At 41.9% G+C, this 18,136-nt stretch overlaps 1 protein-coding gene across 5 annotated transcripts in view; it reads right to left on the bottom strand.

Annotated features, from left to right (window-relative positions):
• Positions 1 to 18,136, bottom strand: part of ADAM12 (ADAM metallopeptidase domain 12) — a 370,747-nt gene that overhangs the window by 324,075 nt on the left and 28,536 nt on the right. Inside the window, exon 1 of one of the 5 annotated variants that reach the window (XM_023224462.2) lies at positions 13,099 to 13,131. The exons of the other annotated variants lie outside the window; for them this stretch is intronic. The gene's annotated coding sequence lies outside the window, so the exon portion shown is untranslated. Of the gene's footprint in view, positions 1 to 13,098; positions 13,132 to 18,136 lie in introns of those variants that run through there. 5 annotated transcript variants of the gene reach the window in all.

Genomic DNA, 18,136 nt, shown 5'->3' with positions numbered 1-18,136 from the left:
AGACACGACAACCAAATGTAATGTGGTATCCTGGATGGGAATGAGCAACAGAAAAAATACACTCAGTAAGAACCAATGAATAAAGTATAAACCTAATTTAAACTATGCTAATATTGGTTTACTAACTGTGACAAATGTACAATACTAAGGTAAGATGTTAAGAATAGGGGAAATGGGATGTGGAGTGTCTGGAAACCATCTGTTCAAGCTTTGCAATTTTTCTGTGACTCTAAAATCATTCTAAAAATGAAGTCTACTAAGAATAACTTTCAAAATGTAATCGGAATTTTGCAAGAATAATCATGTCATTCTGGAGCAGTTCAGTACATATCAAAAGGCTCAGGGATGACTGGTTATTGCTGGGGGCTCTGAATACCAGAAAGTTGGCATGTTTACCATTCACTGCTCTTCCGACACTGCTATTTGCTCAGATAGAAGATGCAGTACCTGCAGGCAAGCTAAAACCTTGTCACTGACAGGGTTTCCTGGAGTAGGAAAAGGGAGGCATGTGAAAATAATTGATTCTCAAGCAGCTAAAAGGGCCTTCTGAGTACTCCAGCATATTCTAGAAAACACAGAAACAGCAAGTTGAAATAAAAACTTAAAATTTTTTGCATCATTGGCTAAAAGGGTCCAGGATGGCAGAAAAGTGAAAGGGAGAAACTGACACTTGGTTTGGGAAGGTGACACCAAGTGACACATGCATAAACACATTGATAAAACCATGTCAAGACAGAACACAGCTTCTCTCAGAGTCTAAGATTGTAGCTACCATGCTGGCAGGCTGAACTATGAAGATGTAGGCAGATGTAGGAGAAGCAGCATAGTATTTTGAGTCAGAAGACACGTCCTGCACCCACCACACACTCTCAATGATCCTGGGCAAGTTACTTGCATTCCTTGCGATTCAGATCCTTGATTAGTGGAACTGAGCTATGGAACACCATCTGCCACAGAGGGCCAGCAAGAGGATCAAATGAGATCATGGATGCAAACGTGTACATGGTGTATTAGTCAGGTTTTCCAGAACCAATAGAATACGTGTATATAAAACAGGGAGTTTATTAGGAAGAACTGGCTCACACAATTACAAGGCGAAGTCCCAGGACAGGCCATCTGCAAGCTGGGAAAGACAGAAGCTGGTAGTGGCTCCGTCAAAGCCCGAAAGCCTCAAAACCAGGGAAGCCGACAGTGCAGCCTTCAGTCTGCGGCCAAAGGTTGGGAAGCCACTGGTATAAGTCCCAGAGTCTGAAGTCTTCAGTCCCTGAAATCTGATGTCCCAGGGCAGGAGGAATAGGTAGAAGAAAGAGAGCCAGAAGACTCAGCAAGCAAGCTTATCCCACCTTCCTCTGCCTGTTTTGAAGTCACTGGTGCAAGTCCCAGAGTCTAAAGGCCAAAGAACCTGGAGTCTGATGTCCAAGGGCAGGAGGAGTGGGAGGAAGCATCCAGCACAGAAAAAGAAGGAAATCAGAAGCCTCAGCAAGCCAGATCATCTTACCTTCCTCCACCTGCTTTGTTCCAGCCGCACTGGCAGCAGATGGGAGGCTGCCGACCCATCCTGCAAAAGGAAGGGTCTTCCTCTCCCAGGCCACCAACTCAAATGCCAGTCTCCTCTGGCAACACCCTCACAGACACACCCAGAAACAATACTTTATCAACCATGTGGGCAACCTTCCATCCAGTCAAGCTGACACCTAATATTAACCATCACAGATGGATATCGTTTACTTTAGGTTGTTATTTTTGTTTTTTCCTAATCCGTCATTGGAAAGAAACACACCAAAATGCTCTTACTGGCTTTCTTTGAGTGCTGGGGCTATGAATTCATTATATTTTTCTTCTTTATGCTTGTATGTATTTCTGGCTTTTCTATAATTGGCACATATTACTTTTATGATGAAAAAATAAACTTAAAAAAATCATTTGGACTCATGATGACAAAACAATAGTTCTCCTGGCACCACAGATACACAGCCTTGGGCGTGTTAGAGGACAGAGCCATTTGGAAATAAAAGCAATCAAGTGCTACGGAACAATTACAATTTGGAAAAGACGTTTTATATGTCATTTTGAAATTCAAAGACAGCTAGTTACAGCTTCTCATAAATGTCTAAATAGATTCATACACCAAGCATGAGCTGTCTCTACTACACATAAACATAACTGTTCATGCCTATGGTGCCTCCCAGCTGTGGGCAGCAAAGTTGCTTACAACAGTAACTTACATTTTTATACCCCTGTTACTGGTCAGTGGGATACTAATCCCGTTTGACACACTGTGAGACTAAACTATAGAGCTGTATAGGTTTTTCTCAAAGTTGCCCAATAATATAAATGGTGGAATTAATGGCAAAACCCAAGCCCTCTGCATGTCAAATACATACAATCACTTTGTAACACTTTTGCAGAGGGTCAGAATTCTTCAATGTTTACCTTGCAAGAAATGATGTAAGGGGAAAATGAAACTGATGATTAAAATGTACACCTAGGAATAATTTTTGGATCTTGACAGCAAAAGAAGAATGGAACCTTGTATATTTCATTAAGTCTTGCAAACTTATTAAATTGAATTAAACAATGAAAAACAAGTCATTCTGCACCTACACTAAAGCCCCAGCTCCATGTAACGGCATTCTCTCACGTCCCTGCTGCTTCACTGGGCATCTGTGACCACCTTCTGCCAAAATACACACCAACTTGGGCAGCACTCTGTGATTCTGGATTTCTTCCCCTCCTCTGCCCGGGTCTTGCCTCCTCCACTTGAACATTCCCCAAGTCTCAGTTCTTGGCCATCTTCCCTCTCTACCCTTACTGTTCCCCAGAGAACTCATTAATTTTTAAGCTGATGTTACCCAAATCAATATTTTCTTCCCATCTGGCCACTTTACCCAAGCACAGTCTATATTTTATCTACAGGACATGTTAATTTCAATGTCTCATCACCATTACCACCTCAAATTCAACGTGTTTAAAAATCAAAGGTTTTTAATCTTCACCCCCCAGCGAAAAACCAACACATTTTCAATCATACATGTCTTGTCAATACCCCATCCACATTCATCACCCTTTAGTAAGCCACGTATCTGGATGACTGACTTATTTGACAGAGTCCTCTTCCTATAAAACTCCAGTTGGGTGTTTCGTGCTTTGCTTTTGTTCTTTTGTCTTCTAAAAGAGGCTCCCAGTTCTTAACTGAATACTTCTAGATAGCCTCATCATCTGCAAGTTCTCCCTCTTCCAATCTTAAAGGGGAGGGACATTTAACAAGAGCAAACATCTATAACAGGTTTCTCATCAAGAGAACATGGATGTGAAAACCCCAAGGCAGTAGAGTACTTTGTAGGTTCCAGGAACAGCCAGGCAGTCAGTATGGCTAAGATGGAGTGAGAGAGGGGATGCAGAGAGGGAAGAGCAGAATTCAAGGTGGTAGGCAAGGCCCAGAGTGTGGTGAGTCTTTTAAGGCAGGAAAATTAGATTTTATTTGAGTGAAGTGGGAAGTCATTCTAGGGCTTTTTCTTTTTTTTTTTCTTTTGAGATGGAGTCTTGCTCTGTCACCCAGGCTGGAGTGCAGTAACGCAATCTCAGTTCACTGCAACCTCTGCCTCCTGGGTTCAAGCGATTCTCCTGCTTCAGCCTCCTGAGTAGCTGGGACTACAGGCGCATGCCACCATACCCAGTGAATTTTTGTATTTTTAGTAGAGACAGGGTTTCACCATGTTGGCCAGGATGGTCTCGATCTCTTGACCTTGTGATCCACCCGCCTCGGCCTCCCAAAGTGCTGGGATTACAGGTGTGAGCTACCGCACCCAGCCCCATTCTAGGGCTTTTAAACAGGCTAACTGTGACCCATAATGGACACATTCTGTGCCTAAGAATGGATTGCATAAAGCCTGAAGAATGGATGAATGAGAACTATTCATAAGGCAAACACGGAGTGTTGAGCATAGATTACATAATCAAGAAATAGTTATTGATTATAATGAATGCTAACTGAACAACTGCTATGCAAGCACGACCCATTCTAATCTTTTATAAGCTTACCTTGTTTAAGCCTGACAACAACCCTATGATATTTATCCCCATGTCATAGATGATGGAACTGAGGCACAGAAGTTAAGCAACTTGCCCAGGATCACACAAATCATGAAGCCAGGGGGCTGACCCACACAGCCACATTACAGAATGCTGTGCTCATAATCCTACTGTGTGATAAATAAATAATCATGCTGGTTAGGAAACACTTGAAGTATAATTCACATGTTTTCCTAAGTTCTGGAAAACCTCATGTCCTGATAGCACCATCTTGCTCTCTCTACTGCCACCATACTGACCACCCTCCTGACCCCTTAATAATGTCCAGCTATGTCCTACCTCATGGTCTTTGTTTTTTTGAGATGGAGTCTCGCTCTGTTGCCCAGGCTGGAGTGCAGTGGTGCGATCTCAGCTCACTGAAAGCTCCACCTCCTGGGTTCAAGCAATTCTCTGCCTCAGCCTCCTGACTAGCTGGGTTTATAGGTGCCCCCACCATGCCCAGCTAATTTTTTTTGTATTTTTAGTAGAGACAGAGTTTCACCATCTTGGCCAGGCTGGTCTTGAACTCCTGACCTCATGTTCCACCTGCCTCGGCCTCTCAAAGTACTGGGATTACAGGCGTGAGCCATTGCGCCCAGCCATGGCCTTTGCATTTGCTGTGCCCTCTGCATAGAATACTCTACTGTCAAACCTTCGCATGCCCCCAAACCTTGTTATTCAAGTCTCTGCTCAAATGTCACCCCTCAGAGAGTCTTTCCTATTTAAATGCTTTTCCTCCCAACCCAAGTTGCTTCCCGGCCCATCATGCTTTATGCTGCCTACAGCAACTATCAGGATCAAATCGCGTTTTATTTATTGACCTCTGTCTGTCTCTACCACCCCTCAATCAAAAATAGGAATAACAAGAAATAGGGGCCTTGTCTATCAAATTTACTGCTATATCTTCATATGCAGACAAATATTTGTGCAATGAATTATCATCAAACAAATTAAAAATTTCCATGGCCTCATTGTGATCATGATGAGACAGGGATGGGGTCCAGGGCTTTGTTCTCATGCACACTCTGATGGGTGATTGACTTTTAGCTCACCCAGCAATGTCTGGTTCCTCGCAGGTGGATGCACACAACCAAATCCACATGAGCCTTATTTATAAGCCAGAATTCCAATTTGCTTATTTTTAATGAGAAAGAACTGCCAAGTCAACCAGAGTCCTCGTCTAAAACATTTTGTTCATTATCTACCCAGCAGGAAAGCTTCCTTGAGAAGCCAAATTAAGAGAAGAACAGAGAACTAAGGGACCATAATAGCAATTGTCATCATGGTAGCCTGATATTTCCTCCTGTTTAAGGATCCATGCCTGCTACATCAGCCGAGGGGAAGCTAAGCCCCAGCACGTACGCGGCTACACACCAGAAGGCAGTGGACACAGGGTGATGATTTGAATTTGAAATGTATTTTCTATAGACTCGGTTAGTTTTTGAAGGCTAGCTCTTAAATGCCTTTTAACTCATATAGTTGACTTTCATATCACCATTTAGAACATTTCATTTTCTTTATGAGAAAAATGCACTTTGATTTCTAATGTGGGTAATAGTTTCTAGATCTGAAACCTCATGTGTTTTTATGGGAAAATAGAACCTGAATTCCAAAAGACAACAAGAAGGGGCACATCCTGTGTCCCATGCCCGACAGCAGGAATGTTCATTTCCCCTTTTCCCCACCTGCTAGACACCTAATTGCAGGGACTTCTGTGGCTTGGGCAGGATACAGGTGGGGAACAGAGTGAGACAGGGAATAAGGTGGGACTTCAAGCGCTGTGATGATTGGAAACACAAAGTTAGAGGACACCTGCCTAAGTTCCAATAGCCAAGGAGAAAATGTGGCTATCTAGAGGTAGGTGCTGACATGATTTTTACAATCTTTGATTTTCTAGCTATTGACTTTGGCCATTGAATTTGGAGGACCCAAATGCGCAATCCTAATTTAAATAGTCAAACAGGATAAACAAACTTAGAATTAGAGTCCTGAAGAACTTTTAATTCTATTCAATTTGACAAATATTTATTAGGCATATAGATTGACCCAGGAACATTTTAAACAATTCTAATTAGAATTTTTGTTGTTGTTGTTCTTAGTGTTTGAAACTAAGCAGTGTACTTAACTGTTTAAATCCTTGCCTCATCTTACATAGAGAAGTCAAGAGTAAAGAAAACTGTTCATTTTAGGAACTTCTAAATAATTTTCTCTCAAGAATACCCACCTTGACTCTGATCTATTCCCACAGACAAGAGAACTGGCCCAATCCAGTATTGGCTGGCAGGTCTTTTACCAGAGCAAGAACATTTGTGGGCTGAGAACACTGCCTTGGTTTAAAATCCACGCTAATGATGCATTAATTGTTCTAAATGGATTTTCATTTCTCTGCAAGATGAACACTTAATATGTCATCCAAGTGCCCAGTTTTTCTCCTTTCGGCGTCTGATCGCACAGTGTAGCACCATAAATCAACAAGGTGAATCCACTGATGAGGGTTGGAGGGAGGGTGGAGGGCTGGGGCATGGGTAGGGCTCCCTCCTCCTCTCTGCTGGACCTGAAATGTGACTGGTTTCCCTTCATTCAGCAACGACCAGGCACTGGCAAGTTGACAACTCAATAGCCAATCATTATAAAGAGAAAGCCCTAGAAATACTGTTTGGTCACTTACAAAGAAAACACATTTCTTTGTTGTTTTAATGTGCATTTACTTATCACTAAAATTGAGCCTTCTCATATTTTCATCAGTTATTTTTGTTTCTTAATTTGGGGTTTATTTGCTCATATTTATTGCCAATTTTTAATTAGTCTATTTTTCTCTTATTTATTTGAAACTTTATGTGTTAAGAATATTAAACAGGTTTATTTCTAAAACAAACTTCTGGGTCACCCTGAATCCTGCCCTGAGAGTGGAGGCTGGGAGTCACACATCCAGTGATGAATTTTCTACTGCTGCTCAGAAATGGGGTACAGATGTACAGGCTGAAAGTCAACAACATTTCAGGTTTCCATGGGAGTCTAGAACAACAACTTCCAGTGAGATCTGCCTTTCACCAAAGGTGGGACCTTCGGAGTACAGGGTGCTCAACCCCTGAGGCAATTGAGAAAGGAGAGGATTTGTGGAAAGCCTTTGTCTTAGCACCTGTACATTGAGCGCTCAATTAGAAGCTACCGACAGAGAGAAGAGAAAAAGAGAAACCTCTTCTGAATATCAGTAGCCTGGAGGCTCCTCCCTGGGTGTTTTCTTAAATTAGACTGGATCCTGCCTACAGGGAGCATAGAGTCTGGTAAAGAAAGGGATAGTGCCTGTAAGAGCAACCGGAGATGGGCTAGAAACCTGAATGCAGTTGAGGGAGGACGTCTTCACAACAGGGATGCCAATGATATCAGGCTTTGAATGGGTAGGATCTGGGCATTCACGTGGGAGGATGGGGGAGGGAGAGGAAGCTTCTTATATGGAAAAGAGAAGGGGCCCAAGCATGCCTTTCCGGGTTATCCCCTCACCTCCCTGTTCTGCCTATACAACATTGGACAAGTGCAAAAGGGGGAGATGAGAGAGAACAGATGCATATGGGGAGAAAAAAGTGTTCAGCGAGCACAATCCAAAGTGCAGTAGATGTGATCTATGTCCACTTTGTTCTAACAGAACACTCTTTTTATTCTGCAGGAGGACTGGACTGAGATTTCCTCTGTGCCATGCGGACTTGCAAACTCACAGAGCCTTCATCACTGAGGAATGTTCTTTGAGAGTCACTGCTTATGAGAGTGAACCATAAATTGGGATCCAAGTAGAATGATCAAATTTAGCAAATCAGAATATAGAACTTCCAGTTAAAACTAATTTCAGATAGACAATGAGTAATACTTTAGGATAAATACGTCCCATGCAATACTGAGGATATAATTACACTAAGAAAAAATTCATTGTTTATCTGAAATTCAGGTTCAACTGGGAGTCCTGTTTTATCTGGCAACCCTAGGTCCAGGCTTCCTTGAATGGTTCACAGGCCCACAAAGCCAATATGTTTCAATAAAGTCTTAGGAAAAACGTTCTAGTTTCAAATTTTGAAGTTAACATGAGAATGCTTTACATGTAATTATTCTAGATAACTTCAGAGTATACAGCACTCTTTTCTGTGGTACAGAATTTGAGACCAAATAACCTAGTGACATATTTGAGGGGGAAAAGGGTCCTATGCTCACTGGAGAAGACACTTCATAGCAATTGGATCCTCTTTATCTCCCAGCTTCTCCAACCCAACTGCTGGAAGACAAAGTCTATACACAATAAAGTGTTTCATTCAGGGGCCCACATGACTCCATCTGTCACCAAAGCACATGTTTGGCACGAACTGAAAGCCAAAAGCAGTCTAACAAATATTTCAAAACTGAATTTATATCTTTCTAACACATGGTTTATATAGGGAGGTAATACCTAGAGAGCTTTGCAGTTCTCAAATAATATCCTGGCTCAACTACAAATGATGTCTGTAGCAGACCACAATACCAAAATTATTTGCTTTTAAAATATGTTAAAGAAAGCTAAGTTTATGAGGGGGCTGGTGGCGGAGATGCCTGTTTTAGTATGCAATTGTTATAAAATAAGAGACAGGAATCCAAATATATCTACTATAAACCAAACATTCGCATAATTCCTTATATGAAGAGGAAATTTCCCTCTAAATGTCCAATTGAGAATGACATTATCAAGGGAAGTAACTCCTATTTTAATAAACTTTCAACGTCCCTTACAGGCTCAACTATCTGCGTATCTCCTCCATCTAGGTAAACTGTTTCGACACCAGATCTATGAGATCTATAACAATGAAGATACTATTACATTTATCTCTGCTAAGCAGAAAAAGATCACATAATGGAATTCTCCGTATGCAGAAACACACAGGTATGCTGGCTTGCTCTTCAGGCATGGGTTTTCTCCATAAGACAGATTTCTAGATGGAAAATGAATATGATTGAAATCTAGATATTTGTCTTTAGAGCCAAGAAGCCACATAGTAGACTTTGTTTCTTTTTTGTCTTTCCTCCAACTCTGTGATTGCACGTGGACACAGCTTCCATCTAAGAGAGAGCTGAGGGTACTTGTCACTGGCCGGCCAATGATATTCGTAAAAATATTTCAATGCTCTCCCCGTCCCCAAGAAGAAGCTGGAAAAAAAATTGAAACAACTAAAACAAAGCAGCGTCCACACACTAACTTTTCCAGCGTGTCCTAAAGATTACTTTTCACGTCAAGGGCTGGGTGGGGAGCAAAGAAATTGTCAAATTGATTTTCTGTGGAATCAAGCAATTTGTATTTTTCAACTTGACAGTATCAGCATAAATCAGAGCCACATGGAGAGAAACTCTCCTCTTGAAAATACACACCCACAGAGTTGGCCAAGCCCGAGTAAAGCAAGTTCTCTACAAGGCTGACTTTGAGAAAGTGAGGAAGAGGAGGGAGGACTTCAGCCCCAGGGACAGAGACAGCTGTCTGGGCATGGCCACCACAACCAGACTCACTTGGCCCTGTCAACTCCATAATTCTAGGAAGTTCTTGCTGCACAGCCTGACTCCGTCTGTCTCTTGAAGCATTTTCTGCAGTGACCTGCGTGTGTGAGCAGTTGTGTCTGCTGTAAATGGCAGTCTTGTGTCGGATGGCTTCCAGTTGCCGGGCACTTGACAGTTTACAAAGTGCTTCCCACATGTGTCACCTCACGTCGGTGCACAAGAATGCCGCAGTAGGTTTGATTCATCCCATTCTATTGAGCAGGAGGTAGGGTAGGTGGGAAGTGAGCCTTGGAGGCCGGGCACCTGGCCAGAATGCACACCTCTGGCAGTGGGCAGAGCTCAGGCTCACATCCAGGGTTCTGCCTTGCCATGGGCACCTCAGATCCAGAGTATCCTGTGACCCGAACTGCTGCCGACCCCCAGAACCCTGCCCGTTCCCCCGTCCAGGCTCTCCTGCATGGCAACTTTGCTCACGCTGGTCTTCCATCAGTCTGGGCCATGTTTCCCCACTGCAGTGTACCCATATCGGTTACCTAGTGAAATGAAGCAGGGTGTGGAAAGCAGGCCATGGCCAGGATTTCAAGTGAAGCTAGGCTGTGGCAGAGGTGCCCGTGGGCAGTGCCCTCAGCCCGCAGGCCCAGACCCCACCTATTCAGCCCAAAGCTGGCACCAGACAACCTGTGCCCCATCCCACCCTTCCCTTCTGTCCCAACTTCCCCCTTCAGTCTTGCCTTTCCTGCAGCTGTCCGGACCTCACCAGATGTGGCCCAGTTGTGTCTGGCTTCTGGCAGCTCTGTCCTCTGCCAGCCCCATCCAAATCAAGAGGGTTCCCACTGGATAGGCCGGTTCTTGGCCTCACTGCTGGTCACCACCCTGTATGCTTGAGCTACAATGGATCCCTGTCTGAAGCCTCCCGCAAGAAATGGTCCCTCCTGCTCTGGCCCTCTGGTGCAGGATTTCCCCGCCTGACGCAGAGCCCATGCATGTCATGTGCTTACTTCCTGGCCACACAGGAGGGGAGCTGACTCCTTGCGAGAGAGACTGCTGCTGCTTCTCCTTGGATTCCTCAGCATCACATCTTGGATCTCTCACAAGCTAAATCAACATGTTGAATAGATGTGATAGAGAAGTGGGAGGTCTGGAAGCCCTCCAGTGACCTGCATGAAAATGCTCCCTGGTTGATGGGTTTGGATCCAGCATCCAGGAACAAATCTCAAACCTCCTCATCAACAAGGCAACGCCTTCAACTGTGCATTGCTCTCCCTGCACCCCCACCCCCAGTGAGAGGCCCTGAGCCCCCAAAGCCCCCAACTCCAGCACTCAGCCCTCACCCAGCCTTCGGACACACACAGGAGGAGTGGACTGAGAAAGTACTCTCGAGTCACTATAGGACTCTGGCTTCATCCCCTCTGCTTTAGACAAAGACTCACTGAGTTGTTCAGGGCCTTCACTGAAGACCTCCAGCCTTGAGCCTCAGAACCCAGCACTCATCAGCACCGCTCCAAGGGCCAGACACACCTAGCGGGCTTGGTGGACGTATCCTTGGTGGTGCGGACACTTAACATAAGGTCAAGGGGGAAACAAATTATTCCCTTTTCAGTTTCCTGTCAAGCCCTCTAATTAGGAAAAAGTCCATTTGGTATACCATGCCTAAAACCTCCCAGCCACTGGCTCTCTGCCCCTTTTCACAAAGAGAACAAGTCTTGGGGCTCAGGGACACCAACAGACACTATTGTCTGGCTGTATTTTAATAACATTGTTTTGTTTTCCTTCAATTTATCTTTATAGTATTTATGCCAAGTGATACCGGCCTATTTATAATATTGAAGTACAACTTCCTTCTTAAACAAATTTAAGCAAAAGGTGTATACTGACTTAAAGTTTAAGACAAATTAAGAAAAGCAAACCTGTGTGCGGCACAGGTGATATACATTTATTAAAAAGTCATGAAAGTAAGTTCTCAAATAACACCAAGTTAGGAAACTTGGTACTATATGAACTGCTTGGACCACAGCTGGTCAGCGTTGCAATGCATGTAATTACTTAATGGCCGTCTTGTGTCGGATGTCTTTCAGTTGCCAGGCACTTGACAGTTTACAAAGTGCTTCCTGCATCTGTCACCTCAAGCCAGTGCACAAAGATGTCGCAGTAGGTTTTCTCCACCCCATTCTGCTGAGCAGGGGAAGGGGTGGGTGGGAAGTGAGCCTTGGAGGCAGGGGACCTTGCCATAAACAACAGTAATAAACAATAGGGTGTCACCACTGTGGCAGCAATGTGATCCAGATTCAAGGTGGGGTATAAGAATGTACATTCAAAACAAGCTCCCAGGGAATGGTTTCAATGCAGACCATTTGGTAGACCAGCAGTCTCACAGACCCCAGCCTTTGAATCAACCATCTCTGACCACCACCTAAAGTCAAAGCACAAAGGCTGCTCTTGCTGTGGAGGCATCCTCACTGTGATCAAAGCAGGCTTCTCTCCACTGCTCCAGAACATCCTTCCTCCCATTCATGAAACATCAGAGCATCTCCTGCATACCAAATGCAGTCCACAGATTCAAAGGGAATTGCCACTCACTCCCTATACTTAAATGGCTGTAACACCTTATGAGTGGAGACTTGAACTCTGATATCAATAAGCTTACAACCTCATGAGATCATTATGTAACCAGCTAGCTTTTATTTAGCACCAGCTATGTGCTAGGCCAGTTCCTTGAGGTTAGTATCAAAGGTCACATGCCTAGATCTGAACGATGTTACAGTATAAGTGGGGAAAGCAACAGTGTCATACCAAGATGGTGGAGCTCCCAGGGAGAATGCCTTCCAGTATCTAGAGTAAGGAATCAGAGCTGAAGTGAGAGGACAGTGGTGAAGGAGGTTTCCCAAGGGACACGGGCTACTAGGCACAAAGCTAGGGTCTGCAGTAACAGCATTCAAGGTTCGGAAAGCAACAAGCACAGACAGGCACTCGATGATAAACAAGCCAAACGCTGTGTTTACATTAGTTTATCATTTTTGCCATTCAGTTTGCTGAGTATCTCAACCTGTTTATTAAAGAGCTGAGTTATATGAAGATCTCTGATAGCAAAATAAAAAAGAGATTTATGACTCTTCTAATACTAACTACCATTTGTGAACAGACAAAGCTAATGGAATCCAGGTCTAGCCTGTTCCTGCTCATATATCTTTCAAAAGATTTCATAATGAACTCTCCACAGTCCTTAAAAAGAAGGGAAAGCTCCCTGCTGTAATCAATTGACTGCTCTGGCACAAACAGTCAACTGTAGGCTTCCAGCTGCCCTTATTTTGAAAAGCATATTTTCCAGGGATAATGCCCTTTCACAAGCCTATATGACCACGTCTTAATCCTGGCCAGGGGAATCACGTTGACAGAAAATTCCGTATCCCTAAAGGAAGTTAACCAATTCAAACTTGAGATGCCATATTTGAAATGTTTTTTATAATGATAACAAGCTTTTTTTTTTTTTAAAAAAGAAAAAGATATTTGCATTTCTTTACTTACAATTATTTTTTCATTGATACTTCATCCTCCCTCCATCAAATCCTGCTCCTTTACTGGTTTGGTGTCTATCTTTGGACAAGTCACTTGGCCTTCCAGACTTGCCTTCCTCATCTGAAAAATGATGTTAAATTTATGGGTTGTCACCTGGCTTCTTGGGGTTCCAAGAATATGGTACTGCAGTTCCAGGAGTCATTTTTAGTAGAGTAAAAGCCCTAGAATATATTTTGCAATAATGTTAGTTAGTTTAATGCAGTTGGCTCCAGCTCTCTACCAAGCTTCAGCTTTCAGGTAACTCATAGTCCTATATTCTGGAAGTAGGGGGATGAGAGGATTCAGAAGTTATTGCACATGGTATCTGGCATGCAGTAGGTGCTCAATGAACATCTGCGGGAGATGTAGAAAGGCTGGCAACCACAGGATTGGGTGAGTTTCTAGGATCTGCTGCATCTCAAAAATTACATAACTGTTTATGTTTCATAGTCCTTACTGACAATTGTCCATGCAAATTACATTTAAATTATAACTAAAATTTTCATCATTAGCATTTTTAAAAAAATTAGAGCTTTAATGGAAAAAGATAATGTTTAATGCCAAGAACAAACTGGTTAGTGATTCAAAAAGAAAGCTCTACCACATAGACTTTAGGGGAAATACATTTTGGTAAAAATCTAAGTCTTCTAGTGAATACTGCAGAATTGACTACAGCAAGACTTTGAGTAACCACTGCTAAAGTTTTTTTTTTTGAAAAATGAATACTCAGATGTATTTATTTAATCAATGAAATTCTAAATCTGTACTCATTTTATGTTGGAGGGGAGGCAAAACAGGGAGACGGGAGCTTTTCACATATTTATATTAAAACTTGCAGTGATCTTGGAATTCATAGCAGTTCACAGAAAACCTGATCCACAAGAGTTCTTATGTCAATTGTCAAATAGCAATTCCCCACAGGAAAAAAAAAAAAAGCTAAAAGGTAAAAAATTTTTGTAATTGTGTTGAATGAATTTATACATCAAAATATATGGAATGAAACCAAAACTCCACTAACAAAAAATGTATAGCTTTAACTGCTTTTATCATCAAGAAATATGAACATAGATGAACTAAGCATTCAGTCAAAAAGTCAAAACAATAAAAAGACAAGGAGTTAAGAAATAAAACCAGAAATGACTCAATTAAAAGCTATGAATGAAAGGAATAGTGTTGATTAATAAATCCAAGATTGAATTCTTCTGACAGGCCAAACACATATCTAAATCTCTGACAAGTCTAAACAAGTGAAAAGATAAATTGTAAATAAAGAGAACTGGGCAAAAATAGTGGAACAGGTGGCCCCAGGCTTTACTATCACCCACAGAAATTTCAACTAGCAATTATCTACAGACAAGAACATGTGGGTCAAAACCCCAAAACTTGGGAATAAGCCTGAGAGACCTGCCTAGACTACAGAAATGAATGAAGTCTGCATTGGAAGGGTAGGAGAAATAGTCTCACACTGCTCCTCCCCTCATCCTTTCATTCAGCATGGTGCTGCACAGAGAGGATACCTTAGCGCCCATGGCTTCTCCAGTGGGCAGGGAGAACCAGAAGCAGACATCTAGCTTCTCTAGCATTCTGAGATGCTTTTCAGGAAGATCACCCCAGTCTCACTTCATAAAGAATGCTCAGGGTGGTAGCATGGTGAGACCAGCTGGAGTCAGTTAGAAACAAAACAAGCAGAGAGGGCCCACAGCAGATACTGCTGATATCTCTGTCTATCTGCCAGTGGCAGCCCCTAATGAGAGGTACCAACAAACAGCACAGCACACCTGCAAAGCCAAGATGGTCACTCGCAAGTGGTGAAAAGTTCTGCCTGGCTTGAATCTCAACAGCCATCTTCCAGGCCCAGCCTTAGGCTCTACTTGAAGGCTCCACCTGGGGAGAGAGATCCCCACAACTGCACATTTTGGTAAAGAGCAAGAGCTAGTTCAGCAACACCCAAAACTTCAAACAGCACTCAGCTTAACCTCAAAGACTACCCTAACGCCATAGTTTGGCAAAGAAGCAAACCTCAAGCATACATTTCTACTGAAAACACCAGCTCATCCCAACCTTCCTGAGCAATGACTCCACCTAACCCCAGGAAACCTCCTGCAACCCTGTACAACTGAAGAATTCAAGTAACAGTACCACCTGGCCAAGGAATACATCCTGCAGCCCAGCCCAACCAGAGTAAATTGCAATGACCAGCCAGTAGTTCTGCCTAATTACAGAGTTCAGTTAGTGATCTCACCCTACACCTGAGCCCAGCTAGCTTAGCTCTACCCGAACTCAAAGCATAAGGCAGCATCCCAGCCATCTAGAGAATGGAAAGCAAGCTCTGCTTGCCTGGGGTCATTACCAGTTGGCCCATCCAGAATCACAGGCTAAACTAAATAGTAAAGGTGTATTTCTGCCACAGAACACCTGTAACATCCAAAAGAGGTGACTGTCTCGCCAAATGCACAAAAACCAGTGCAAGAATACAGCATCACAAAGATTCAGAAATCATGACAACACCAAAAGAAACTAGAAAAGCTGCAAAAATAAACCCTACAGAAATGGATATCTATAAAGTGACAAAGAATTCAGAATAATCCTCTTGAAATTCTGTAAACTATACGATATTACACATTAAAAATTAAATAAAATTTGGAAAACAATACATGAATAAAAGTTTGACGAAGAAACAGAAACAATCAAAAAACAAATAGAAACACTAGAGATAAAGAATACAATGGCTAAACTTTAAAAATGCTATAGAAAGCTTCAACAGCAGGCTTGAGCAAGATGCAAAAGAATCGGTGAGTTTGAAGTAGATAATTTAAAATTACCCAATCAGAGGAGCAAAAAGAAAAAAAAAATGAAGGAAGCCAATGGGAATTATGGAATACCATCAAATGACCTAACCTTTGCATAATAGAAATTTCAGAAGAAGAAAGAGAAAAGGGGCCACAAAATCTATTTAAAGATATAACGGCTGAAAACTTGCCTAACCTGGGGAAAGATGCCAACATCCAGGTCCTGAAAGCATAGAGGTTTCCAATCAAATTCAACCCAAGGAGGAGTCCACTCTAACACATATTAATCAAACCATCAAAACTTAAAGACCAACAAAAAATTCTGAGGGCAGCAAAAGATAAAAAATACATTATATACAAAGAAGTCTCAATATGACTATCAGTGCATTATTCAGCAGAAAACCTGCTGGCCAGGAGAGAGTGGGATGATATATTCAAAGTGCTGAGGGAGGGGAAAAAAAAATACCCTGTCTACTGAGAATACCTTACCCAGCAATGCTGTATTTCAGAAATAAGGGAGAAATGAAAACTTTCCTAGACAAACAAAAGCTAAGCAGAGATTGAATGCTTAACAAAAAGTCTCCCATCAAAGAAAAGCCCAGAACCTGATGGTTTCTGTATTAGTCCATACTCATGCTGCTAATAAAAACATACCCAACAATGGGCAACTTATAAAACAAAGAAGTTTAATTGACTCACAGTTCAGCATGGCGGGGGAGGCCCCTGATCATGGCAGAAGGGGAAGCAAGGAGAAGTACTGAGCAAAACGGGGAAAAGCACCTTATAAAAAGATCCATCAGATCTCATGAGAACTCACTCACTATCACAAGAACAGCAGCATGGGAGTAACTGCCTGCATGATTTAATTACCTACCACCAGGTCCCTCCCATGACACATGGGGATTATGGGAACTACATTTCAAGATGAGATTTGGGTAGGGATGCAGCCAAACCACATTAGCTTCACTGCTGAATTCTACAAACATTTAAAGAAGAACAAATATGAATCCAAACTTTTCCAAAAAAATTGAAGAGGAAAGAATACTTTCAAATGCCAGCGTTACCCTGATGCCAAAGGCAGACAAACACATCAAAAGTAAAGAAAATTATGGGCCAATATTCTTGTTAAACCTACATGCAAAAATCCTTATCAAAAACCTAGCACACCAAATTCGAAAACACATTAACAGCATCATTTATCCTGATCAAGTGGGATTTATGCCTGAGATGTAAGGATGTTTCAACACAGACAAATCAATAAATGTGATACATCACATTAAGAGAACATAGGACAAAAACCATGTGATCATCTCATTAGATGAAGAGAAAGCATTTGACAGAATTCAACATCCTTTTATGATAAACTCTCAACAAATTAGGCATAGAAGAAATGTACCTCAACACAATAAAGCCCACAGCTAACATCATACTCAATGGTAAAATATAATAAGCCCACAGCTAACATCATACTCAATGGTAAAAAATTGAAAGCCTTTCCTCTAAGATCTGGAACAAGACAAGAATGCCCACACTCAACACTTCTATTCAACATAGTGCCAGAGTAATTTTGCAAGAGAAAGAGATAAAAGATACCCAAATAGGAAAGGAATGGAAGAAGTAAAATTGTTGCTGTTTGTTGATGACACGTTTCTTTACGTAAAAAATTCTAAAGATTCTCTAAAACAACTTATTGAATTTAGAATAAACAAATTCAGTAAAATTGCAGGATACAGAATAAACACACACAAAATTCAGTAGCATTTCTATACACTAAAAAGAGACTCTTCAAAAAAGAAATCGCGAGAAAAATCCTGTATTAGTCGGTTTTCACACTGCTGATAAAGACACCCAAGACTGGGCAATTTACAAAGGAAGGAGGTTTGATTGCACTTACAGTTCCACATGGCTGGGGAAGTCTCACAATTACGGCGGCAGACGAGGAGCAAATCACGTTTTTTTTTTTTTTTAATAACCTATTTTACTGAGATATCATTCACATATCATAAAATTCACCCACTTATAGTATAATGGTTTCCGAGATATTATAATAATTTTTAATATTGTGCTAAAATATGTATATAACATACAATTTGCTATTTTAGCTTTTTTTTTTCTTTTTTTTAGTATTATACTTTAAGTTCCAGGGTACATGTGCATAATGTGCAGGTTTGTTACATATGTATACTTGTGCCATGTTGGTGTGCTGCACCCATCAACTC

This window comes from Piliocolobus tephrosceles, chromosome 9 (assembly GCF_002776525.5).
Source record: "Piliocolobus tephrosceles isolate RC106 chromosome 9, ASM277652v3, whole genome shotgun sequence".
Classification (NCBI taxonomy): Eukaryota; Metazoa; Chordata; class Mammalia; order Primates; family Cercopithecidae; genus Piliocolobus; species Piliocolobus tephrosceles.
The sequence above is the reverse complement of the archived record's forward strand: the minus strand, read 5'-3'. Positions and strand labels throughout refer to the sequence as shown.